This window comes from Notamacropus eugenii, chromosome 1 (genome assembly GCF_028372415.1).
Source record: "Notamacropus eugenii isolate mMacEug1 chromosome 1, mMacEug1.pri_v2, whole genome shotgun sequence".
NCBI lineage: Eukaryota > Metazoa > Chordata > Mammalia > Diprotodontia > Macropodidae > Notamacropus > Notamacropus eugenii.
Window position 1 is genome coordinate 668,350,730 of NC_092872.1, and position 27,442 is coordinate 668,378,171.

At 42.0% G+C, this 27,442-nt stretch overlaps 1 protein-coding gene and 1 long non-coding RNA gene across 15 annotated transcripts in view; both read left to right on the plus strand.

Moving 5' to 3' along the window:
• Window positions 1-24,295, plus strand: part of LOC140521091 (uncharacterized) — a 169,841-nt gene extending 145,546 nt beyond the window's left edge. For 2 of the 4 annotated variants that reach the window (XR_011972784.1, XR_011972786.1), the window contains 3 exons: window positions 14,040-14,778; window positions 15,801-16,010; window positions 18,453-24,295. This is a non-coding gene — a long non-coding RNA (uncharacterized lncRNA). Of the gene's footprint in view, window positions 1-14,039; window positions 15,780-15,800; window positions 16,011-18,452 lie in introns of those variants that run through there. The other 2 variants (XR_011972787.1, XR_011972785.1) reach the window with 2 other exon arrangements.
• A 2,393-nt stretch (window positions 24,296-26,688) lies between these two features.
• Window positions 26,689-27,442, plus strand: part of LOC140521092 (E3 ubiquitin-protein ligase TRIM7-like) — a 93,344-nt gene continuing 92,590 nt past the window's right edge. For 9 of the 11 annotated variants that reach the window (XM_072635774.1, XM_072635773.1, XM_072635782.1 and 6 more), the window contains exon 1: window positions 26,690-26,864. The gene's annotated coding sequence lies outside the window, so the exon portion shown is untranslated. Of the gene's footprint in view, window positions 26,865-27,442 lie in introns of all 11 variants that reach the window. The other 2 variants (XM_072635787.1, XM_072635786.1) reach the window with 2 other exon arrangements.

A 27,442-nucleotide genomic window follows, 5' to 3' on the forward strand; every position in this document is an offset into this window, starting at 1 on the left:
GGGCTTCAAGAGTTGTGGCGGTTAAACAATGAATCACGGTGCAGCCAAGGTAATGACAAACTTCTATAAACTTAGCTAGGTTGGCTCTTGGTTACCAGTCCTATGTTCAAAGCCTTTTTAGCTCATGGGATCTTGTGGTGCTTGTGCTCTGGGCATAGACTTTGAGGACCCAATGTAACCTTTATGCTGTGCTTGAGGCTTTAGACTAAGAATTTACAAAGATTTAAAATTCCCAATCCTTTTCCCTCAGAGTCTTATAATCAATTAGGGGGTGGGAGGTAGAGATGAGGCACTCAGATGAGTTAACTCTAACACTAGGGAAAATGTTACAATTTCCATATTCCATCCATTCATACCTACCTAACCCTGTTTACCTCATTTGTAAAATGAGCTGGAGAAGGAAATGGCAAACCATTCTAGTATCTTTGCCAAGAAAACCTCAAATGGGGTCCCAAAGAGTCAAACGTGTCTGAGAACTCTTGAATAATCACAACAAAAATCAAAGATACTGGAATTGTGTGCTATTTTTTTCTTCAGTTCATTTTCCAGATGAGGAAACTGAGGTAAACAGGATCAAGTGACTTGCCCAGGGTCACATAGCTAGTAACTGAGACCGGATTTGGACTCAGGTCTTCCTAACTCCACATTGGCACTCTATCTACTGTACCACCTAGCTGCCCACTTAAAGAAAGGGGAGGGTTTTAATAATCTGAATCCAGAGGGACTGGTGCCCCAAGGACACACAAGCATAGAGGTCCAAGAGAAGAGTAAGAGATAAGACAGGAAAAGTATGTAGGAGTCAGACTATGATGAGCCAAGGTGAGGAGTATAGGCTTTATTTTAAATGTAATAGGTAGCCATAGTAGGTTCTGTGCAGAAAGTATCTTTAAATCCCTATCTGCTTCTTGTTCCTTAATGTCTGTGTCTCTAGACCTTAGTCTTCCTGTCCTCTGTGTCTGTCCCCCAAAGCTTAGCCTTTGACTCCCACGTGCTCAGTACCTGTACATCCATAGGCCCATTGACAAAGACTATTCAGATCTGGGGACTGATTCATAAGCAGATAATACTGCCTGTCCCTGCCCTCCAGAGGCTCTAAAGAGGCTTCTAATCTAGTCAGCTCTTGGTTATCCTTGGTGGGTTGAAAGGCTCATAGGATTTAAAACTGGGAGGGGTCTAGTTGTTTAATCATATCATTTTAAAAATGAGGAGCTTGAGACCAAGAGAGGAGAAGTTACTCATTCAAGATCACCCACATTCATACCCCATTCTACCTTCACAGTTATGGTGTTATCTCAAATGAATATTTCATCCAATCTACGTCCCCATGTTAGCCCCATGCCCTGAGCTACCTTCCTACAATCAGGTAGATATTTAGGGAGTAATAAAATTTTAGTATCATCTTGAGCCATAATTAGGAAATTAAATCTATGTAAATGAAAAAAAAAAGGAAAAAAAATCCTCTACCACATTCTAGCCTTGTTGACACATTCTAGCCTTGTTTGACCACCAGACTTCAATATATCTCCGCTGTTCCTGGGGTTCAATATATCATCCCAGACTTCACCTTCATTCTGTCTTTCTCAGCCTCTCTTCCCTCCACTCCTAGCCTCTAATTTCTCTTCCCTGATTCTTCTCTCTACCTATGTCCTCTTCTTTCATCCCATAGTGATAAGTTTGCTAGTTGTCTTGTATGTAGCTTGTTTGGATATATTTGTATGCTTGTTGTCTCCCACATGCTAGACTGAGTACTCCTTGAGGTTCGACTCTGTCTTTTTGTATCCCCAGCATTTAGCACAGTACACAGCAGGCAATTCATAAATGCTTATTGCCTGATTGACTGACAATGACAAAGAGATGAGTGGCTTCTAGTTTCTCTTTCTTTTTTCTCTGGGCTTCCTCTCTTCCATCTCTTGGGCTTCCAACCGCCTCTCCTCTATCTCTTTGGTCCTCATCTCCTTCACCTCCTGGCATCTTTTACAGCTTCCCTTCCATCATCTCCTGGCTTCCTGCTTCCACTCAGATGCACTCTCAGGGCCTTCTGTCTCCCTCTCCCCTCTCCTCAGCTTGCTCAAGGCTGAGTAGATTTTTGATGTTGTAGTTATCATGGAGGCCAATAGACAATGGGGAAAGAAAGATGGTGAGGTGGAAGGGAGGGCCACCTTAGAAGTAGAGAGAGGCCTTAGAACCTGGCTGAGGATGAGATGAAGACTCAACAGACACTCGTTGATGGTGCACATAGAGAACATGATTCTTGAGTCTTCACAGCCAGAAGCAAGAATTCAATGGCCACTGGTCACTGTGAATGAGTTCAGTGTCTCTGGCAGGTGGGGGATCTCCTAGAGACAGTCTCCAAACATATGAGGGCTATCAGCCTTACCATCAGCATGAATAAATTAGCATTGAAAATAATTTGTCAATCCATCTCTAACAGCAATGTGGACTTCACTTAATTGGAAGAATTAGCTCTTTGTAGCCGCCTGAAGAATGCAGAGCCAAAGCACACGGAACGTTTTTCCCCAATGACCCAGAGACCCTTGGACGAACTCCTGGGTGCCATGAAAATGGATCATTTTGCAGAAAGAATATCATTGGGTGTTTATTTAACATCACTCCTCGTCCAAAAAACGGCCTTTGAAATGCTCTCACATCTGGCTGCCTCACTTCCCTCACTTTTTTGGGTAGGGAGAAAACTTCATCAGTCTGAAAGCATTCAGCAAAGTGTGAATTAAATGTTCAGGGAGTCTGGGGAAGGGAACACATACATCCTGGGCTGGGGGAAGGAGCGACCAGGGGAGGTACTGTGTGTGGGGAGGGCTAACAGGGGTAGGAGGCATCCTAGCCACCCAGCCTTTTTTTTCCTGGGCTCTGATTCTTGACTGATCGTGCATCCAGCTTGTCCATTTTCCTTCAGGAACACTTCAGGCTCCCGTCCCCATTGATAGATGGACAATAGTCAAAAAGGAAGATGGATGGTCATCTAATGAGAGGGTGGGGAGCACAGAGGGACAGCAGTATAACTGGGGAGAACAGACAGACAATGGTTTAGCAGAAAGGCCTGTGTCTCCTGCCTGACCCTTATTCCCAGTGCTAGGACATACCTAGAATTCACAGAGGGCCTTGGTGCTATGTGTGTGAGACCCATCTGGCCTTATGGGCCATCAACCCCAGCCCCTGTCAGTTCACCTCTCCCACCCTGGGTGGCCCTGGACATGGAGGCTCAGCCAGAAGGAGGAGGGAAAAACATTTTTTTTGAAAGAAAAAGGAAATACAAAATGGCTAAAAGTTTTATTTATTTAAAATAAAGGTTCAGCTATGCTCGACTGTAAACAAGCAGGCCCGTTGCTCCCTCCCTGATGGACCCAGGCCGAGGGCTCAGACCACACAGGGAGCTCAGGGGCAGAAGGCTGAGAAAAGACCTTGTAGGAGCTGGGTGGGGTGGTGGAGGAGGGAGTAGGGTGCCCAGGTGCAGGGAGGGGGAGAGGCTGAAGGACTCAGAGCTCATTGCTGAGCACAGCTGGGATGGAATCATCCCAGGAGTGAGGAAGCAACTTTCTAGACTCAACATCAGGCCTTTCAAGATAGACAGACATACAGAAAGACAGGCAGATTGACATCCACACCAACAACAATGAAATGTAAAAAATGAGGAGTCCAAATAGATGGCCTCTGAGCTCTCTATGATTCTGGGATCCCATGAATCCATGTATATTATCCAAAGTTGTAAGGCAGCCTAGGAGGGAGTGTGGAGAGAAAGCCACAGTGAAGCTTGTGTGTGCATGTGACAGGACTCCTCACTCCCAGAGCACTATCCCTAATATTTAAATGCACAGATACAGAAAATGTGTACACAGTGGTGCAGAAACAAAGAATGGACACACAGGCACTCTTTAAAAGTGCTATGGTTTTGAGGACAAGATTCGTAACTCTTTTTCTGTTATGTATCCCTTTGGCAATCTGTTGAAGCCTGTAGACCCTTCTCAGAGTAATGATTTTTAAAAGCATAAAATAAAACATGTGGGATTACAGAGGAAATCAAAAGTTAGTGAAATTTAAAGATATAATTTTTTTTCTTGTCCTGTTTTGCCTATTTTCTGAAATCCAAGGGATCCGTGGACTCTAGTTAAATTCCTCTGGAAAGGGCAATGAATTTGGCATCTAAGAACCTGGGTTCAAATTCTTCCTCCGTCACTGGCTCTGTGACTTTAGGGAATTTATTTCCCCATCCTGGGCCTCTTTCCTCCTCTATAAAATGATCCTCTATAAATGTGAGCTATTGTCACAGATATGACACCTCAGGACACTTAATGAGGGCAGGACTCTTGCTTTGGGTCATTTTTCCCCTTGCCAATTTTGCTCTCATTTTATCTTCCTTCTCTCATTTACTTTGGCTCCAGCTAACTTTTTTTTGGTCTCTTACTCTGTCAGTGACAAGCCTATTTGCGCAGTTTATAAGTTTCCACAAGCTCTTTGGGTGTGATGGGGGGAGGGGCGGGGAAGGGAGATAAAGCTGGGGATTGGGAAAAGGAAATGGGGGAGACCTTGACTTCTGGACCTTTTGGTGGTGGGAGGGAGTCCAGTTTGAGCTTCAGGACTCTTGGCTACTGGCCAGGCCTGAGGAGGATGGACCAGGTAGGGACTAAATCTCTGCATCCATGGTCAATAGCATATAAACAAGATATGTTAATAGTAAGAGCCCACTGTCTGGGTCTCAGCCTTCCCCTGGGACTCTGGCTTGAGGATTTGGGGCCAAAACCAGAACAGGAAAGAGCTCCGTGCTGAACCCCTGCCGCACCCTACTGAATAGACCTTCTTCTGTGGTGGCTGTTGACAGGAGCTCCGACTGATTATTTTAGTGTCTGAGCGTAGAGGGAGGGATGGAGACTAGGAACAGCCGGGAGACTGAGGTGGGGGAGCAGCCACTGGGGCTGCCTTTGGGTCCAGGAAGTGCTGAAATCAACAAGGTCCTTGGGGTCTGGGGGGAGAGAAAGCACTTTGGGATGAAAATGACCCTGGGAAGCCAGCCAGGGCTGCCTCCCTCTGGAGTCAGAGGTTTTATTGGACTTCAAATTCCGACATAAACCGCTCTTTCAACACCCCCCCCCCCCCCCATCTTTTGCATTTTGAACATAACCGATGAAGGGCAGCAATATAGAAGAGAATGGAAATGATTGTAAGCATGAATCCCAGGGCATGACACAGACCCATTCTCTGGGTTTGTCCCTGGGAATGCCACCCAGTATTAAATGAGGGAGCTCTGGCGCTAGAGAGGACAGACAGGCAAAGACTTGCAGGCCTTGCAGGAAGTCCAACGGGGAGTTCAGCAGCTGGTGATAAACAGAGAGAACCCTTTTAGGCAAAGTCTAATGCTCCTCCCTCCCACCCCTTTCCAGGCGGGGGAGCATTAATGGGGTGGGGGAGGGAAGGAGGACTCCAACCTTTCTCTACAGGGACAGGAGTAATTCATCCGCTCTGCAGAGAGGCTGAGGAGTTTGAACAGGAACAAAACCTATAAGGAAAGCTCTTATGGGATGTGTGTGTGCTGACTAGCCCCCTCCACTCGGAAAGTGGACTGAAAGCTCTTTTTTTAAAGCCTGAGACAGAGAGTCATCCCTCCTATTTGTTTGTTTGCTTGTGTAAATGCATCTGTGTGGAAATGTTAATTTGTGATGGGCTAAAGGGAGAGAAGGTGAAAAAACCAGAACTATGGGTGAAAAGGAATTTAGATCAAAGCGTCTAAGGGGGTAGAGAGAGGAAAGAGAAGTATGAACTGCAAGAAAAAAGGAGGGGTGTTAAAGAGATGAGAAGAGTTAAGGCAGGAGGGGACCAGTTTGGAAGATGAGACTTTGGAAGGCTGAAATGAATGAGAGGTTAGGAGGTATATTAGCGCTCAGGTCACCAGGTTCTGAGTCATTAGATTCAGCCTACACTCAAGAGTATATTTTGGAGGATCCAGAGGGAAAGAACTTTGTTGAGGGGAGCTAGGAGAAGATTTTATCTTGAATGGGGTGGAACTCTGAAGAGAAACTACACTTATCGGAGAAACAGACGAGAGAAAATCCTGGATTGAATGGTGACTCAACTTTGCAACTATGTTGAGTATTAATGATTCAGCTACCTGTGTATGAGCCACCTAAATCCTTCTGGGATGTCTCAGTGCATCATGGAGAAGACTCTGGGTTCCTGAAGACTGCACCAAGATCTGGCAGGTTGTACCACTGTGGAAATGACAAACCTTCTGACTGTTATTTGAGAACCAACCTAGTCAAATCTGATAAGATTCATTGCCAGAATATTGGCCTGTTAGTGATGATGGTGGTGACTTTTTTTTTTCTTTTTGGTCTATAGCAACTCATGAAACTATTTCTTAAGGCATGTTAGGGTTGTAATCATGGAGCTTTTGAAATATTAGAGCAGTGTATAATTGGTACTTTGAGATTTTAAAAGCCATTTCTTGTGCTTTAAACAACTGAGTTGGCTGAGTGGGATGTTGTTGATGACTCACCCCAGAGGGGAACAGGGGAGCAAAGGCTCTTTTTCAGAGGTCATAGTCTAAAGGGGAGGTCTTGCTAAGCATTGGGGGGTAGCAGTGGAAATGGCCAACTATGAAAGCCAGGAATATGCAGCTGGACCTTCCCTGGGGTTTCATCACAATGATTAATTAAGCATAAGCTTCCATTGGCTCCAGTTCTCTGAAACCCTGGGATTCCATGTGGCTCCATGAGAGACCAACTGAGCTCTTCGAAAAGAGCCCCAGGAGTCCAGGCATGGAATATTAGAGTCAGAAAGAAGGCTGGTGGCCCTAGTTGGGAAAAGGCCTGCCTTAATGTTCGAATGTGAAGAGAAAAAAAAACAGCCCCATGAGGACAGACTAGAAGAATCTTTGACCAAAGCTAAGGCCAAGGCCAAGGCAGTGAATGAAATCAGCAAGTTCTGCTGCTTCCTTTGGAAACTTTCCCATCTGTGCTCATAAAGATCTATTGATTGACTGTAAATGTGAAGTTTAGTGTTAGAATTCCCCAGACAACCTCGGTTTTCGTCTTTGCTGCTGTCAACAAATGGGTGTCTGTGTAGTTCTACACCCCTCCCCCTTTGACTGCCAGCACATCCCAGCCAGCCCTTGCCCATCCCCATTGAAATGGAACATAAAGCCAGGAAAAAGGGCAGGAAGACTCTGTCTGAGGATTATAGTTCTCACTTATGTGAAAACATTCACCCTATCCGAGTTCCTGGACACTGAAGTTTGATATTCTTCATTATATTTCTGTTACTTGTCCATTCATAGAATCATAGAGTGGCAGAATTGGAAGGCACCTTACAGATCATCTCATTCAACCCATCTATGAAGCATGACTTTTCCCTACAACATTCAACTTGAAAAATATTTATTAAGTGCCTACTATGTGCTGGGCACTGGGAAGACAAAGATGAAAAAATGACATAGCCTTTGTCCTCAAGGAGCATACAATGCCTAAAAGGTGGTTATATAACCTTCACCTGAAGAATTCTACTGATGAGTTCACTGCTTCTCAAAGAAGCTCGTCCTACTGTTGGACAACTCTAATTGTAAAGTTCCTTCATTTTTTGAGTTATAATCTGCCTCCCTTGGTAACATCCACTCACTGGTGCCAGTTCTATCCTCTGGGACTCAGTAGAATAATCTACTCCCTCTTCTATACCATTCAAATATTTGGAGACAATTAAATGATATGCTTCCTAAGTCTTTTCTATGAGTTAAATGTGCCAGATTCTCCTAACTGATTCTTGTTTAATGGAATTTCAGATCTCTTCACCATCCTGATTATCTTGCTGTGGACATGCTCCAATTTATCATTGTGCTAAAGTCTTGATACTGAAATCTGATCAATCCACTTAGATTCTTCACTTGTTGTTCAGTCATTTTCAGTCATGTCTGACTCTTGGTGATCACATTTGAGGTTTTCTTAGCAAAGATACTGCAGTGCTTTGCTGTCTCCTTCTCTAGCTCATTTTATAGATGAGGAAACTGAGGTAACAAGGGTTAAGTGAATTGCTCAGAGTCACATAGCTAATAAGTGTCTGAGGCCAGAATTGAATTCAGGAAGATCCCTCATGACCTATTCATTAATTCCTTCCTATGCTGAATGAATGAATCATGAAATCTGCCTGCTCCCTTGGACATTATCTTTGCCTCTTGCTGCCTACCTATATTCTCTTGGGTACTGTACTTTTGCACTACTTTCTAGACCTAGGGTATTCATTTATCCTTCCATTTTCTATTTTTTTTACATTAAATTTTCTTTTAATTAACAAGTGTTTATTTTTCTCTCTTTCCCCCTCCACCCTGAAAACCAAAACCAAAAAAATTCCTAAGACCCCAAAACCAAACCAAAACCCCCCAAAGAATCCTTATGACAAATAAAAATTAATCAAGCAAAACAAATTCCCATATTGGTCATGTTAAAAAAATATTGCATTTCTCACTTTACGTATTTAATCCATTCCTTCTCTGTCAGGACATAGGTAACATTCATCATTATGGGTCCTCTGGAATCATGATTGAAATCCTCACATTTTCTAACTCACTTATTGGACTTTGAACACCTGTCAAACTTATGCAAGTTCTTCTGGTAAGCTGTCTTCCCATTCCTTGAATTTGCTCACTCTGTCCTACCCTGCTATTACTTAAGACCTGCCACTGAAGTCTGTTCTAGAGAGAATGATGGGCGGACTGAGTCACTTTTAGTCTGTAACCATATATGCTTGTCTGAGCCCTATTGGGTGAAAAGAAGCTAGTTCAGCCTGTATCACTGTGGCCTCTGGTCAGTCCACTCACAGCTATTTGTGTCTCTTGGATCTCTACTGAAGGGCTACCATGTTTGTATCTAGTTTTGTAAGTCAGACAATAGATGTGACCTCAAACTCCCCTCCCCCATCAAAGGTCTCCCCCAGTGTAAGGGGCTGCAGAACAGCCTCTTTGAAAGCTTGTGTGGTCCTTCACTGTGGTCATTCTTCAGACATTTTAATTTCCTGTTCACCTGCTTGGCTATGGCTCTGATTTCTCTCAGCATTTTTTTGTCCAGGAGCAGGCAGACAGGTATCTCTGGCTGAGCATCTGGTAGCCATTCACCTTTATGGCCACTGAAACAAGAAATTAATTTCACTTGTTCCTTTAGCAATATCTGCTTCCTTTGACAGCAAGTCACCTTTATCACCTCTTAATGCCTTATGACCTTTGTCTCATGGGGTGCACTTTTAAAAAAATATTTTTATATATTTTGTTAAGTGTTTCCTAATTACATGTAAACTTTTTTAAATAATCATTTAAAAAAAATTTTGAGTTCCAAATTTTCTCCCTCCCTCCCACCCTTCCCCTCTTCTTAAGAAAGCAAGCACTTTGATTTTGATTATACATGTGAGGTCATGCCAAACATATTTCCATATTAGCCATGTTGCGAAAGAAAACATAAACAGAATAAAACAATAAAAATAAAGAAATTTTTAAAAGTATGCTTTACTCTGCATTCAGATTTAAGCAGTCCTCTCTGTGGAGGTGGATCGCATTTTTCTTAATGGGTACTTGGGAATTGTCTTGCATCGTTGTCTTGATTAGAATAGCTAAGTTTCTCAGTTGATCACTTTTGCAACATTGCTGTTACTGTGTATAATGCTCTTCTGGTTCTGCTCACTTCACTTCTCATGGGTTATACAAGTCTTCCCAGGTTTCCCTGAAACCATCCTGCTCATCATTTCTTATAGTATGATGGTGTTTATCACAATCATATACCACAACTTGTTTAGTCATCCCCCTCAATTTCCAATTTCTTTGTTATCATGAAAAGAGCTGCTATAAATATTTTTGTATAAATAGGTCCCTCTACCTTTTCTTCAACCTCTTGGGGATACCAACTTAGTAGTGGTATTGCTGGGTCAAAAGGTATGCACTTTTGAGTATATAGCCCTGTGAATGTAGTTTCAAATTCTTTTTCTACAATGATGGAACTACTTTACAACTACACCAACAATGCATTAATTTTCCAATTTTCCCACATCTGCTTTAGCATTTGCCATTTTCCTTTTCTGTCATGTTAGTCAATCTGATAGGTGTGAGGTGATATCTCAGAGTTGTTTAAATTTGCATTTCTCTAATCAATAGTAATTTAGAGCATTTTTTCATGTGATTGTTGATAGCTTTGATTTGTTCTCAAAACTGCCTATTATATTCTTTGACTATTTATCAACTGGGGAATGACTCTAATTTTTACAGATTTAGCTCAGATCCTTTATATATTTGAGAAATAAGGCTTTTTATCAGAGAAGCTTGCTATAAAATGTTTCCTCCCATTTCCTGTTTTCCTTCTAAATTTGGTTGCATTAGTTTTGTTTGTGCAAAAGCCTTTTAATTTCATGTAATCAAAACTATCTATTTTACTTCCTGTAATCTCCTCTATCTCTTGTGTGGTCATGAGTTCGTCCCTTAGCCATAGATCTGACAGGTACCCTCTGGGATACTTTATACTTTTATTTTTAAGATTCTGTGTCCTCTTCTAACTTAGCTTTTGTGTCTTTCCTTTTCCTCTAATATTTGTAAAAATATATATAAACTTGGGGTCAGTCATATTGACTTCTCTCTAAGAATGACACAAATATCTCAGTTTGGTCTGATTAGCACAGGTACTGAAGAAAACAGGCTGCAACCAATTAAAAATTTAAATATATTTAAATAAAACTTGAAAATATGTCTGCAGGCCTGATCCTACCCAAGCCTGAAGGGAAGATTAGATGCCTAGAAATAAGAGTAGACTTCCATAGTCATCTGAGGAAATCTTTGGTCTGGTTGAATGGGGCTGTGGACCCCAAAGTTTTAAATAGCCTGAGGCATTCTGGTCTTGGGCATGAGGGATCATGGTAAATCTTCTGGGAAGGGAAAGTTAGGAGCTGGAGCTGTGAAACTGAACTAAGAAAAAGTGACAGGAGTGAAAAGGACCATGATGACTTCCAGGAGCAGAAGGCAATGACCATAGACAGATGGACCCAAGACGCCTATCAGGAATGAATGACAGTCATAGAGTGCTGGATTGCTGTTGGGAGAATGGTAATGAGGTGGGATGTGAGAACAAACATCTACTGGAGAGTGCCATTTGCAGGAGACTCTAGCCAAGAAGCAATGAGGCATAGAATCCTGACATGAAGGAGTGAATCCTAAGTTCTTTTCCCATTCAGAATAATACTACAAGTCACAAGGACTGTACAAGTCCCTGGGAAAGTAACTGGGCCACTGAGCAAGAATTTCTTGTCTGTGTAAGGTATCTTGAATTCTTTCATCATTAAGGATAGTATTCTGATTCATCAGGACTATACAAATCCCTCGAGGAAGGTCAAGGCCCATCTAAAAAGGAAAAGGGTATTTTGATTCTTCAGTGACTCTCCTTTAAAGATCAAGTTTTTGCGGTTTATTGATTACTCTATAAGCTACTAATTCTGGTCATTTTATGAGTCTTTAGACCCATTTCCTTGCTAAGGTTCCACATAAGATATTATTGTAAGTCATGAAGATTGTAAAAGTATCTGGAGAAAGGTGTGTATTCACCAGAAAAGAGGAGAGGGATCCCTTGACTCATTAACAAACTTTGGATTTCTTTCCCTGATAAAGGTAAAATTGTAGGTATGTTCAGTTCCCTGGGATAGGTGTTGGAGGTCCACTGGAAAGGGGAGGATGCCTCTAGAATTTCTATGATCTCAAGTATGTCTTTTCTATGTAAAGGTAGAATCTCTTCTGTGTTTGATGCTTTGTGAGCTTGAACACTTGCAAGGTGTAGCTGATGGCCATCTTTGGGAGAATACATTGATATCCATATGTATCACTTGAACAGGGGTAAATAAGCCAGAGAAGTTTAACATTTTCCAAAGAATAATTGGGGGGTATCAAGAGGGTGTCTTTGACCCAAGGGCTAAAAGCTTGGGTTTTGGGCAAAGCCTAAGGATTTGAGTATGGGCAGGATCAGAGTTGAGAGAGGGGAGATGGAATTTTGGAAAAAAAAAATTTTCTTCATTTAAATTTGTAATTGTCTGCAACTTGCTTTCCTAGAGGCCTGTGCTACTGAGTTCAATTGCCAGGTCCTTGTCCCTTAGCCCCTGTTCTCGTACCCTGCCTATAATTCACAACATACTAGCTGGAGAGACTGTTCTTTCTTAGTACATGTCCACTGAGCCCTGTGGTGGTGAGCAGTGTCCCAACTCTGGGGAACAGGTTCTAACCTAGAACCTGGTTATAGGCAATCCTGATCTAACCCTTGAGTTGTACCTACAGAACACCCAAATAATGGCTTGGAACCTGAAAAAAAATAGGCTGGTTGTTTGGCATCCTATCAATATGTCCTTGGTCCTTCCCCAAAATTAACTGAATTTAATGGACTCTTTTCTCCCCTCCAGAATTTAGTAAAACCAGTCTGTGTCTATAGACACAGTCTCTGAGTTTATCTTGGCTTTTGAACAACTTTGGAGAAACTGTTCAGGAAGCCAGATGGGATATCCATGGCAGATCTTTCAGTCATTCTGCTAGATAGAAGGTTAGTCATAGGGACATCTATTTTTCAGACCCTCTGTGTGGTCTAGAGCTTTTTACTGTTTCTGTTGGTCTCCAATGCTGTTTCCTTCTTCTCAAGCATAGGCCTTCTCTGTTCTATTCTCTATGAAAAAGGATTATAGAATTTTGAGCTGAAAGGGGCCTTAGAGATCTTCATAGGCCAACTTTCCTTCTACCATTGGAGGAACTGGGTCCCAGACAAATGAAATGTGTTGGCTCAAGTTGCACAGGTAATAAATAACAGAATTCAAACCCAAGTCTCCTGTCTTCAAATCTCCTGTTTTTTGAAAATTTATTTTAAAATTTATTCCTTATTGCTTCTCTGTCCCTTAAGAAGTCCCTGGAAAAGAGGCAGTGTAGGGTGGTCCTCAGCTCTGGTTAAGCCTCTATTATATCTAGAAAAAATATGTATGTATATATGTATGTATGTATATATATGTCTATATATCCATATACAAACATATATCTATATATCTTCATATCTCCATGAATTCTCACATTTGCTCCTGAGGAGCCCTAACCAAGAGGCCTCAGGATGTGGATGCTGCAGACTGAGTCACACTTATGCTTATTCCCTCTTTTAGAGGGTAAGGCATCTGGCTTCTGAAGACACAGATGTTATATAACACATGGAGGTGAGGGCTGGAATTTTAGGGAGGATGCCTTAGATAATAATAATTAGGTGTGCTTAGATCATAACAATTTGTGTTTCCATAATAGCCTAAGATTTATAAAACTCTTTCCTTATAATGCCCCTCCCCATAAGGTATCAACCCATTTTTATGGATGAGGAGAGATGAAGGTCCAAGGTCACACAGGTTGGGAAGTAACAAAGCTGGGACTCACATCCAGATTCTCTGGTCCCAAATCTAGGGTTCTTTCTACTATACCTCACTGCCCATAGGAAGAAGTGATGATACTCTGCTATTGATAGCTTACCAAATTTTGATTATAAATCATAAATTTTGATTACAGTTAGGAATAACTGGGATAGCATGAAATAAGCACGAAATAAGTTTGTGATTGGAAAGAGGTATGTGCCTCAGTGTTGACACAAATGAACATAGGAATGTGGAGGTAGGGTAGTGCAGCAGTTAGAATACCTGGATTTGAATTTGAGATGCACCTCTTGCTAGTTCAGAGGGGTGAAATGATTCCTCTAAACTAATATACCTGTGGCAGAGACAGCACAGGAATCCAGGGCCCCTGATTCCAGTGGGGGAAGCTAGTGGTACAATGGATAGAGTGCTAGGTCCAGAGTTAGGAAGATGTGAGTTTTAATCCAGCCTCATACTCTTACTAACAAGGCAAGTCACTTAACTTCTGTTTGCCTTAGTTTCTCCAGTGGTAAAATACGGATAATAATTGCATCTATCTCCCAGGTAAATGTTCTGAAGATGAAAGGAAATATTATTTATGAAGTGCATATAGTACTGTTTAATAAAAGCTTGTTTCTTTTCTTTCTTCTATGATTCAGGGATCTTTCCATTGTACCACACTGTCTCTGGATAAGATTTTGGCTTGGAATTTTACAAGATGGGACTTTGGAGGAGACCAGAACATATGTATTGGTGTCATCAAAGTCCTGCTTTCCCCAGGAATGTCATTGTAGGAATGGTCCCAGAGTGTCCTGGAAGTGCTCTGAAACACAACATCCAATCACGGGTACAACAAGAATCACCAAGGAGAAGTGAAAAAGGACATTTTCAGAGAGGTGGATGGTTGGAAAAGAAAGAAGCTGCTCGTGCTGGTGACTACCAATGGACAACCTGCACACTATGCTGGAATCTGTACGGTGTCAGCAGAACTAGAGGAAATCTACCAACACATCGGGTGGTGAGCCCTTCATGTAATTTTAAAAGGACAATTTGGACTGGAGCTGCCTGGGATGAGAGACTGTAGATGGGTGGTGATCTGCATTCCTGGAGAGAGCCCTTCATGGAGGAGATCTCAGATTCATTGCAGGACTATGGGGCTCATATACCACTTGATCTGTATGTCTGTTGTTTCTTACTCTTATTCCATGACAGGCTCAAGTATTTATCCAGGGAGACGTCCTTGAAGAAATCTTTGAATATTTCTTTTCATTTCTAGCACAAGTCATCCTGAAACTAAACCCCCAGATTTCCCTTACTTAGGAAAGAATACTGGACTAAGGCAGTTTATCTGGATTCTGATCCCAGCTCTGACCCCTACCATCAGCAGGATGGCCTTGAGTAAGTCACTTAACTGCTGTGCCTATTCTGTAAAACAGGGATGCTATCTGATCTATAAGCCTGCCCTGCAGGGTATTTATGAGGATTAAATGAAGTCATCTCCAGGACAGCAATTTGAAAACTAAGGCACTATACAAATTTGACTGTTCTTATTGGGAAAGGTCTCTTGCTCTTCAGAGGGTTTGACCTTGATCATTTATAAAACCCCTCCACAGAACTGGAATCCAGTGCCAACCTTATGGTCCATTTAATGCAGTGTGGACATGTTGCATGTCATGGGCCAAAATTTGGATTTCTCTCAGCAGCTCTCCCCACCCCCATTGCCTCATAATGGGCAGGCACATTATCACACTGGCCAGACTAACACAAACACCCCAATCTGGCCGTATTCCAAACGCCAGATGCGCCCACAATTAGTGTCAGTCTGGAAAATGTTCCTATGTCTGGAAGGTCAGTGTCAGCTGGACGTGCCCGCTGCGGCCCCCTCCCCCTCTTTTCTGTCAGCTGTTGGGAGGGTGAGAGGGAGCCAGGACTTGCCACTTTTTCAGCAGTCTTAGCTGTGGAGGTCCTAGCCACAGACTTTAACTGGGCCTCTCACGGTTGGCATTCCAATGTCTGTTGAGTCCAGGCCTACCTTGTTGCTTTTGGAGAAGGAGAGAGTCTTTGGTGTGGGAGGTATAAAATTTTGGAGGGTACCCTGAGGGTGTGAGAAAAGGGAAGTCCTGCTGGTTTATAACTGAAAACAGTTTGTCCTCCTTTATATTTGCAATGTGCTCATGTCTCTTTTGATTCTCTTACCTCGCCTGTTGCTTTTGGTATGAAAAGGAAAATTAACAATAATATTGTGATGGGCTCGGCTGCCGTATTTAGATCTATTTGTAGGTCATTCTGAGACCCAGCTCTACAGTTCTGAAGAGCTTTCATGTTCCTTTCCATTCATGGAGGGCTATGTGGGTCTTTTCTCTAGGCAGTAATGAAAAATTAAATCAAATTGAGTTTGATGTCTACCTTATTGATTCCAGACCCATTCCGGTAGACTGTGACACTTCAGTGACCTGCCAATTCTGCACATTAGAGGCTTGGTTTTACACAAATGCCTTGTACCAAAGGCAGGAGCTCATACCTCCATTGGTAACATCCCACTGAAGAGGCAGGCCCTGCCAGGAGATGAAAGCTGCTAATGAAGATGTGTTCCAGATGATATTTACGGTCACTGTCAGGGGAAAAAAATGGTGTGTTTCACAAATAATTTCATGGGAATGATATCGAAAATAGGGTATGATTTTCGACATGGTTTTCTCAGCTCCACTTTCCTTTTCCCCCAATCCAATCTTTTCAGCCTCTTTTAGAAACTCCAGGCCACATCTTTTTTGTAGGTACCACTATCACCCTCCTTTAAAAATGTAAGAACCAGTAGTCTCGCTCTTTTTTTCTTGGCTTGAGGATGAATGCTGACCACCACCGAGAACTTCATGGCCTGAGGGCAGAGTTGGGACTTAGGATATGGAATGGGAATCTATCTTAAAGGTAGCTCTAAGTTCTTTCACTTGTTAGAGAAAAGGTGAAGGAATTTGCTAAAGTTCACACAGGTAGGTAGTAATGACGGAAGACTGGAAGATATTTTAAAATAATGCTTTTGGCCAAATGTATAGCCTCTACTCATTGCTGGGAAGACCAAGACTGGGGGATTATTTGAGTTTGGGGTTTTGAGCATCAGTAGAGCTTGTAGGGAGGGTATATGTGTGTGTGTGTGTGTGTGTGTGTGTGTGTGTGTGTGTGTATGTAAATGCCAGTGCTATATAGGCTCATGGACCATAAGGAAATAGAGAATATTTAGTCCAACGCCTTCATTTTATGGATGAAGAACCAGGTCCATATAGGAGCAAAGACTATACTTAGTAAGTGGCAGAGTAGGAACTCAAGGTCCTTTGATAATTCTACCATGCTGTGGTAAGAAGAGTATTTCCCAGGACCCTGTAGTTCAGGCTCAGCTACTTTTTCTCCTGGAAGGTTACGAAGACATTCTCTAGATTGGCTCAGGGAATGAAATACTTAGAGGGCTGACTTAAGGTTCCCAGATGTGACCAATCACTTGGTTCCTTCCTGAGGTTTCTAAACAGCAGACCATCATGGACAAATTGGAGGTGGGGAATCTGTGCCCAGCTATATCATTGTTGATATATCTTTTCCCTGGTCTGGATATCTTTCTCCTGCTACAGTTAAGTAAACCTTCTTCTGTTAACTGTCAGATGTTAGTCAGTAAACATTTATTAATCACCTTCTATGTGCTCAGCACTGAGGATGCAAAGAAAGGGGTAAAACAATCTGTCTTCTCAAGGAGCTCACAGCGTAAAGGGGGAGATAATATGCAAACAAGGATAAACAAGCTATCTTCTCAATTCCTTCCAATTCTGAACCTTAGGTAGCAAACCAGTATGAGTTAGGCCTAGTCTGCTAGACATGCAGTCACTGTTCAATCTGGGGAATCCATTTTTGTTCCCAATATATTATAGCGGGGATTCTTTTTAGATATAAGTTGGACTAGTTTTCTTACAAAACTTGAATTCTTATTATGTGAATGGATCAAGATGGGAAGGGAAAGAGTTTGTTAGAGAGAGAGAGGGAAAGATGAGCCTTGGTTTTGGGGTGGATAATCAGACCTGTGTGAGTATTGGGAGAAACTTCATGGTGCAGGGGATAGTGTGTTTGAATAAGACCTAAGTTCAAACCCTGCCTCAGACACGTCAGCTTTGTGACTCCATGCATCAGTTTTCTCATCTTTAAAATGGGGATGATAGTGGCACCCCTCTCACAGGGTTATTGCGGGGAACAAATAAGAAAACATATATAAAGTGCTTTGTAACCCTTAAAGCATTTTATAAATTCTAGCTATTACTCTGGCAAATAGCAGTTCACGTTTATAATGTGCTTCATTATTTAGCAAATATTTTTCACAATAGTCTTGTGAGGTAGATGTAACAAATATATGTATGTGTATAAATCTGTATGAACCTGGGATGTTTTTGGTGTAGGATGTCCTTCCTAGTGTAAGTAAGGTGGATCCCTCTACCGATGTTGGTCAGTCTCTGTTCTGAAACTTAGTGCCCTCCAGTGTTGCTGATAAAATGCAACAAGTGTTGGGTGTTTGGATATGAAATCAGTTCATAACTTCATATCATTCATAATCGACCTTTGGCCTTGAATATTATCAGATGTAGTTGGTATTTCCCTCACTGGTTCACTCATTCAGTATTTGCTGTTGATACTGCCACTAGGGAGCGCAAGGTTGGGCATGTTCAGTCTGGGAGTAAGTAAAACCTGAGTTCAAATTCAACTTCTGACACGTATTAGCTGTGTGACTCTGGGCAAGTTATTATACCTCTGTCTGCATCAGTTTTCTCATTTGTAAAATAGGCATAATAATAGTACCTACCTCATAGGATTTCTGTGAAAATTAGATCATATTTGTAAAGCTCTTAGCATAGTGCTTGCACATAGTAGGTCTTTAATAAATGCTTCTTACCTTCCTTCCCCCCTTTCCCCCTTCCTTCTCTCCTCTCTCCCTCCTTCCTTCCTTCCTTCCTTCCTTCCTTCCTTCCTTCCTTCCTTCCTTCCTTCCTTCCTCCCTCCCTTTCCTCCTTCCTAATCCAACTACTTTTTGTGCCCCAAAACAGCAGGAGTTCAGAACTTGTGAACAGAGCTGAATCAGCAGAAATTCGAGCCAAATTCATGGTGAACAGAGCTGAGTCAGTGATGCCCAGAGCTGAGCCTATGGGAGCAGGAGCCAAGTCAACATGACTCAGACACACTTTGAAGAGGAGGACTGACAGGAAATCATGACTCTTGAGTTGCAGCTGTGACATTTCACTGTAGTGGACGTCTGATGTCTGGGCCCAAGTTGTCTGCCTGGCTTTTTGTGAGGCTGCTCATCCTGAAATATTCTCAGAGTCAAAAATAACAGCTTCCCATTTTCACCCATCCCCTAATGGTTTCAGATTGTGCAGTGTTTGAGGGATGTGTGTGTGTGTGTGTCTGTGTGTGTGTGTGTGTGTGTGGCCTAAGAGACTGCTATGAAGAGAGATGTTCAGAGAACTATAAGGAGATAACCAGAAAAAAATTGAAAGGGGCAAAACAAGAAGGAATGAGGATGGGAGAGGTGTCTTCTCCTCTCCCTCAGGCCTTGCCTTAGCAGAGCTAAGTTGATGCTAATCTGATCCACGTGACACACAGGTCTGTCAGTCAATAAACATTTATTAAGAACCTACTGTGTAGCAGGCACTGTGGTAAGTGCTGGGAACACACAAAGAGGCAAAAGACAATCCTTGTCCTTGAGTAGCTTAAAATTTAATGGACACAGGTCATAGGTCACCTCATGCCCTAGAATAGGATGCTTGCTGCCTCTTCTCATGGTCAGCAAGCCCAGAGAAGGGATCCAAAGGATATTGTTGGTTCCAGAGCAAAATTGTCACAGTCAAATATTAGGTTTAGGGAGCTGGTAGGTATAAAAAAGTACCAAAGACTTGGCAAAACAGTCTGGGAGCTGACCATGGGGCCTCTCACTCTCTCGGTATCATCCCAAGGGTAGCATCTCCTCAGTCTCCCACTTCTCCAACACCCTGTGCCCTCTCCCTAGCCCCAAAGTCAAGCTTCAAACTCAGTGCAGGGATCTGTGAAAACCCAGAGAACTCCAGATTATCCTCCTCCCTTCCCCCAGGTCTGTTGCTAAGAATATTTAATTTTAGAAACTCTCCATGAGACGCCCCTGCCTTCCCTGAATTATAAATCATTGCAGTTTAAATGAAGGTCAGCGACATAGCTTCGTATTTCTCCTGTGATTCAGGGCTTGTGAAATCTGGGTTGGTTTATGCAGACTGAAGTCTCTCTCTGAATATCATTCATTCGCTGTGGAAGACAATGGAGAGTTGAAACTCTCTGAGGTGTTCCTGACCCATCTGGGCTTTTCAAGATAGCCAGGCTCCCAATACTGTCAGAAACCTTCTGTAGTCCATTCTCTAACACTTTCTCCCCTGGAAGTCCTCAGAGATGTTCCATCCTGCCTTCCTGCCCTCCCCTCTTCACACACAAAGTTCTCTCACAGAGATATTACCTTTCCAAAGCTCTAGAGTTGTGAATTTGCTGGTAGAGAGGAAAGTAGGAAAATCTTGAAAGGAAATGTAGTATTTTAATAGTACAAATGGACTTTCTACTTCCTCTCAGCACTTTGTCAAGGTCAGAACAGAGCATTAAAAGTCAAATGCTTAGCCAAAGTGTAACAGCAGACCCTGGGACATCCTCTCTCAATTAGGAGCGCTAGCTCAAGCCTACCCAGTTCAGTCATAGTTGAGCCTGGTCTCCAAAAAGGGAGTCAGACTCTTTCTCGTTGTCAGTAGCTCATTATATCCCACTTCCAGATTGCCTGGGGACAGTCTCTCAAATCCACCTTAGATTTTGCTTATGTCTAGCATCTCCCTAAAAGGGAGGTATTCATTAGAAAAGTACTCAGTACATAAGATAGTTCAGGTATAGGACAGCTATTTGTTCCCTCCACTCAAAAGAAATACTTACAATTCTAAAGCTTTCATTGAGAAGAATTTAAAGCATGATACAATAACTCATGGGTAGCTAGGTGGCACAGTGAATAGATCACTGGGCTTGGAATCAGGAAGACTCATCTTTATGAGTTCAAATCTGACCTCAGATGCTTACCAGCAGTGCAACCATGGGCAAGTCACTTAACTCTGTTTGCCTCAGTTTCCTCAACTGTAAAATAATCTGGAGAAGGAAATGGCAAACCAGTCCAGTATCTTTGTCAAGAAAGTCCAAATGGAGTCATGAAGAATAGGGCACAATACAGCAACAATAACCCATAATTCCTATTTTATTTATTATTTCCTATTCCTCTTTTAGGAGGGTATTATAAACATTAAAAATGAAAAACTGTGGAACTACTGAGTAGCCATTTCAATATTTCAGGCACTTTATAATCATTATCTTAGTTGACTCCCACAGTCCCTGGAGGTAGAGGGTATTATTCTTCTCATTTTTACAGATGAGGAAACTGAAGTAAATGGAGGTTAAGTGACTTGCCCAGGGTCACACAGCTAGTTAGTATCTGAGGTTGGACTTGAACTCAGGTCTTCCTGACTCTACCTGCCAAGTAGTTTCCTTGAGGTTCTGGCTTGGGCTTATCCTCCTGCTAGTGACCAAACTCTCGAAAATAGGCACAGTTTCAGAAACATCCTCCTGCCACAGTCAGCTCTGACTGAGGAATCTATTGTTGTTATTCAGTCATGTCTGACTTTTTGTGACCCCATTTGGGGTTTTCCTGGCAAAGAGATACTGGAGTGGTTTGCCATTTCCTTCTTCAGCTCATCTTACAGATGAAGACACTGAGGCAAATAGGGTTAAGTGACTTGCTCAGAGTCACACAACTAGTAAGTGTCTGAGGCTGGATCTGAACTCAGGAAGGTGAGTCTTCCTAATTCTAGGCCTGATGCTCGACCCACTGTGCCACCTGGCTGCCCTGAGGAGCCCAGGAACTCTCAAATTCTAGAATCTATCTCTTATTGATGACTGTTGGGTTACCCACACCTAAGGAAGGAGTCAAAGAGCAGAAGAGGAAGTCATGCTGTTTAGGAGCCTGAGTCTCACAATAACCTTGGGAGATAGATACAGTTATTATTCCTGCTTTAAAGATGGGGAAACTGAGGCTCATAAAGGTTTAATGCCTTGTCCGCGGTCACAAAGTTAGTAAATTGATCAGGCATGATCTGAATCCAGGTCTTCCTGATTTTAAGTCCAGAACTCTATCCACTATGTGTCACTGCCTCACCTGGCCTCAACACAAAATACTTCCTAGCAGGGTTTGCCTTCTAGCCCTTGATATCAGAAGTTCATAATGGAAGGACCTCCTTGGCTAAGGCCTGACCTGACATGGACACTCCAGACAGGTTTTTCTGGAGGTCAAAGAATGGTCAATCTGGAAAGATGAGTGCCACAGGCCAAGTGAGGAAAAGCTCATGTATAAATAAAAAAGTCACAAGCCAGTAAGAGTCTCCTAGAGAAGCAAATGATAGGGTTGGGGAACTCAATCTTAGCCAGGAGTTACCCTATAAATTGAGAGAGTCTGAACTCTGTTGTCCTGGGGGGTGGAGTGGGGGCATGTTTGAATTGCAGTATCTCCCTGTCTCCTTGTTTTCTGCCTCTCTCTGAGTCTTTCCTTCTCTGGGCATTAATAATCTTAGGTCATTCATTGGAATTACTGGTTAAGGAATTAAAAACATGTAGAGTTATAACATGATATTAGCAGTGGATAAGACTTTTAAATCTATGGTGTTCTCCCTTCTCTGCCCCTTTCTGCTCTCCTCTTCAAATTCAATCCATCCTTAGAGGTCTAGCTTGCTTCACTTCCTTCATGAAGCCACAGAAGGCCACATTGATTTGTTTCTCGGAGCTCTTAGAATCACCTTCAAAGAACAACTGCTGTGCTTACTACTCCTAATAAACTACTTTCTATTGTTATTATTTGTTAATATTTATTTGTTAATATAATATCTTTAATAATATGTTAATATTTCATGTGTTTTCCTCAATTAGATTCATAGTAGAATGATGCAGACCATGTCTTGCACTCCATTATATTTTCAAAATTGCAAGATATAGAGGTGGAAAAGATCTTGGAAATCACCTTAAGTCTTCTCACATTTTTTCCTTTTTAAACCTTTAATTGATGTCTTGTTTTTTATGTTATCTTCATTTCTGAATGTGACCCCTTCTCTTAGCTTCAGAGATACTCCTAAGAAAGAATACAAGAGAAGAAGAGGGGAACAGTATAGTAAAACTAACAAATACACAAGTCAAGTCTGAGAATATGGGCAATGTTCCACAGTCATGGTCCTCCACTTTTATCAAGAAGGGAGGTTCATTTTCTTACCTCTAGGGGCCATTCTAGGTCATTAAAGTTACCTGGAGTTCAGTTTTCAGTTTTTTGTTTTTTCCTTTCATATTGCTGTGGCCATTGTGGATATTGTCTTTATTCTACTTTATTGTCTCTGCATCAGTTATACTGTGTCAGTCTTCCCATGCTTCTCTGGATTCTTTATATTCATCATTTCATATGAGACAGCAGTATTCCATTACACACTTCATTTGGGTTAACCAGGCCCTAATGAATGGGCATCTATTTTGTTTCCAGATTTTTGCTACCACAAAAAGTGCAGCTATGAATATTTTGATATATAAGGTTTTTTTTCTTTATATATTTGAACTCTTTGAGGTACATGCCTACATGTACCTCTTTGAGGTACATGATCTCTGGGACAAAAAATATGAGCATTTTAGTCAGATTATTTTTAGCATAATTCCAAATTGCCTTTCAGAATGATTGGGCCATACTAGTCAAGAGTGTATTAATGAATTCATCTTCTCACAGCCCCTTCAATGACAACAGCAAGCAATAAGCATTTATAAAATATTTACTATACACCAGGCACTGTTCTGAGAGCTGGAGATGATACGGTCAGTATTGATGATTTTCCTTTTTTGTTATCTTTTTCCAAAAAAGGGGACTGAAGTGAAACTAAAGATCTGTTTTAATTTGCATTTTTCCCATTATTAATGCTTTGGAACAATCTTTTGTATTTTTAAAATATTCTGCAATGCAAATAATTTCATTCTTTTTACTATGTCTAGTGTCTAGTAAAGTGTTTGCACATAAGCACTTAATAAATACTTCTTGGTTGATTAATACTTGTATTAGCTACCTATATATCTTGAATAACAGACTGAAATGTTTGGGGCAAGGTTTTATTTTTTTCAACCAGCAACTTGCCTTTTTATTTTAGCTGCATTGATTTTGTTTTGCAAAACCTTTTCATGTAATGGAAAATGTCTGTTATATCTTTTGCGATGGCTTCAATCAAGTTTGCTTAAGAACTCTTCCCCTAGCTAAAACTATGAAAAGTACCTGATCTTGTTTCTTCCTAATTTTTTAATAGTGTGACCTTGAGGTCTGGTTTCTCCTTTGCATTAATTATCATACGTGATGTAAGAAGTTGGTCTAAACATATTTCTCATTAGATTCTTTTCTAGTTTTTCTGGTTGTTCTCTAGGGATTTCTTCCCCAAATTATTTTATGTTTTCATGAATCCTCTCATGTCTGTGAGATAGATAGTGCAAATATGTTGTCACCATTTTACTGATGAAGAAGCTGAGATCTATTCAATCATAGATTATGGGTAGGGGAACATCCGAGGTTAAGTCTCAGATTAAACTATTAGGCATAGGACTTTAGACCAACAAACAATAAGTTAGGGTCCTTTAATTCTTAGTAAGACAATTAGGTCAAGAGCTTGTGAAGTTAGCAACATACATATTATTTGTGTCTCAGTTGGTTAATGTTTAAAAAAAATTTTCTTTTGTGGTCCATATTGTAAATGCTTTAAAAAGAAGTATCACCTGACCAAAAGTTGGAATTGCTTTATCTGTTATAAACTGTTAAAAATAAATAATAATAAAAAAGAGAAAAATAAAATTATTCTTTTAAAATTTCTAAAAAAAAAAAAAAAAAGAAGAAACTGAGCTCAGAGAAGTTATATGACTATTTCATGGTCACCGAGGTAGTTAAATAGTGGGGTGAGGATACAAATCTAGGTCTTAGGATTCCCACACTATGCAGTCCTCTCTTTCACTTGCATTTATACATATTTCATAGTTGTTCCGGGAGTCCAATTAGAACCAAATTCTGTTTTACAGCCACAACTTCATATGTCCCTGATCCCAGCCCACTGGGATCCCTGACCCAGAGACATGGGGGAGACAGTATGTTGGATGAGTCTGGCCCTTTGAAAACAGCTCAGATGCATATGGACATGTTTCCAAGGTGGATTATGTCACATGGAAACTAAATAAACTCAGGTAATCCAGAGCTGGATTTGTGTGTCTGCAGACTTGGTCAGCATATGTATGTGTGGCGAAAAGAAGAGTTTTAGCATTGTCTTGGTCTCATTCTCACAGATTTCTGTGGGAGTAAGAGAAGCACCCAAGCCATCAGTCAGCTGACCCTCTGTGACTGGGAATGCTTTAGCAGAAGCCCAGTTCTCCTCTATGGCTACCCTTGATTTTTCTAACAAGGTCTCAAAAAGGAACTTGGTTAAAAAAATTGAAGAGAGCTGATAGTTCAAATCAAACCCTTCCCCTTCCCCCAACCTTCCCTTCTGCTTAATAATAACAGCTTTCACTGATACAGCACTTTAAGCTTTGTCAGGTGCTTTATCTGATCTCATTTGATCCTCACAGAAATCCTATGGAGTAGATGCTATTATTATGCCCATTTTACAGACGAGGAAACTGAGACTGAGAGAAGTTAAGTGACTTGCCCAGGATCTCACAAGTTAATAAGTGAGACCGGACTGAAACCTTGTTTTCCTCTCTAAGGCAGCTAAGTGATGCAATGGCTAGAACACTGGACCTGGAGTCAGGAAGAGCTGAGTTCAAATTCAGCCTCAGTCACTTACTGTGTGAACCCTGGATAAGTCACTCAACCCTGTTTTCCTTAGTTTTCTCCTCTGTAAAATAAGGATAATAATAGCACCCACCTCCCAGGTTTGTTGTGAGGATCAAATAAGATAATAATTCTCAAGTTCTACCTTGGCACATAGTAGGCACTTGATTAATGCTTATTTTCTGCCTGTCTCCTATCTTTACCCTCAGCTCCTATCCCCCAATGCCCTTTATCTTGTCTTCTCCCTAATGCCAACACACAATTTCCTGTAGCTACCCTGCATTATTGTTTGTTTAGCCATCTACGTGTCCTGGCAAGGATGTATTTGTCTTTTCTGTGCCTGACTGTGTGTTCAGAGCCTTTGTGTCTTTGTGTACATTTTGTGTGTGTGTGTGTGTGTGTGTGTGTGTGTGCGCGTGTGTGCAAGGGGGGAGGGAAGACAGAGAGAGAGAGAGAGAGAGAGAGAGAGAGAGACAGACAGACAGACAGAGAGAGAGAGAGACAGACAGACAGAGAGAGAGAGAGAGAGACAGAGAGAGACAGAGACAGAGACAGAGAGAAACAGAGACCAGAGACAGAGGGAGACAGAGACAGAGAGAAACAGAGTCAGAAACAGAGTGATAGAGACAGGGAGAGGCAGAAAGACAGAGAGACAGACTGGGAGCCATCTGAAGCCCTGGCAACAGCTGTGCCACTTAATACAGCAGCCAGACCAGCTTCAGCCACAATGTGGTGTTTAAGAGGATGTCAGTTAAGAGACAGGGTGGTTTAGCTTCAACTAGATTGAGTCAGGCAAAAGTTAGTTTCTCTAGCATGTTCATCCCAGGACTTCCTCTTGAGGGAAAGGACATAACTGTCGAGTAACAAAATCTTGCACATCCTTCAAAGCTCAGTCTAAGTCTCACCTCCTTCAAAGCCTTCCTCTATCCTACAGTGATCTCTGAATTCCTACAGGCTTACAAACTCAAGCACCCAGTCTTGCACTTAATTAGCCTTGCATTCTCCAATTTTTCAGCTAACTTGACAACTTCTGGAGACCAGGGATTGCATTTTGTCTCCCCCACAAGTCCAGTCAGAGGGCTGGGCACCCATTAGAGGCTCGATAAAGTAGGGGCTCAGTTGATTGATTGGCGATTATAAAGCCTGCAATTATCAGGCTGCAGTCCCCAAACAGGGGATAACTCTAAGCAAATCCGTTAATTAGGGGCCTATTTACAGTCCTATTGTGAAGACTAATCATGTATTAGCTTAAGGAGGGGTTTGTGCCTTGCTGAGAGTTTCATTATGGGAAAATAATGACTGAGGGTGGGCTCTTGCCAGAGGTGAGCAATTCACACCTGATTGTGACAGACACACCCATTCTGTCTCTGGTGAGGCAGGCCGGCATCCAGGCAACAAAGAATGGGATACAACTGGGAGACTCCAGAGGAAACAGGTCATTAGAGCTGACAAATGCGAAGCTAATAAGAAGTTATTCAAGTTGTTACTGTCCCGGGCTTAAGGGCCAAAGAAGGATTTAGACCACACTTCTGGAATCCAGGATTCTCAGAGAAGAAAAAGCATCATCGAATCTACTTATCTTCTGGTATGTCTGAGTATGAGCTCTAGCAATGAAGGCCTTGCAGCCTGGGATTTAATGAGGGAGAATCCTTTTCTGTAACTGGAGGCAAAGGGGTCTGAAGCCTAACAAAGACAAGGTCTGACTCTGTTAGGCAGTTAGGTCCAAAAAAAAAAAAAAAAGGTCTAAGCTGAAGGGGGTCAGTTCCTAGAAGAGCCCAGGGGCTGGACTGGAGCCCTGAAGAACGGTTGGTGCTGGAAGTTGCATGAACAGTGTTACAGATGGAGGGGTGGGGGACCTGCTTGGAGAAGTAGCTAGGACAGTCCCTCAGGGGTGGGGAAACTGGGCCTCAAGGCCATATGTGGCCTTCTAAGTCCTCAGGTAAGGCCTTGACAAGTCCAAGTTTTACAGAACAAATTCTTTTATTAAGGGGATTTGTCGTGTGAAGTTTGGATTGAGTCAAAGGGCTGCACTTGAGGACCTAGAGGGTCACATGTGGCCTCGAGGGCACAGTTTCCCCACCCCTGGCCCAGATTATGTACCAGCTATAAGCAATCTGGTTTCTTTTTCTCTCTGTGTGCTGGGGATAAGTATGCTGGGGGTGG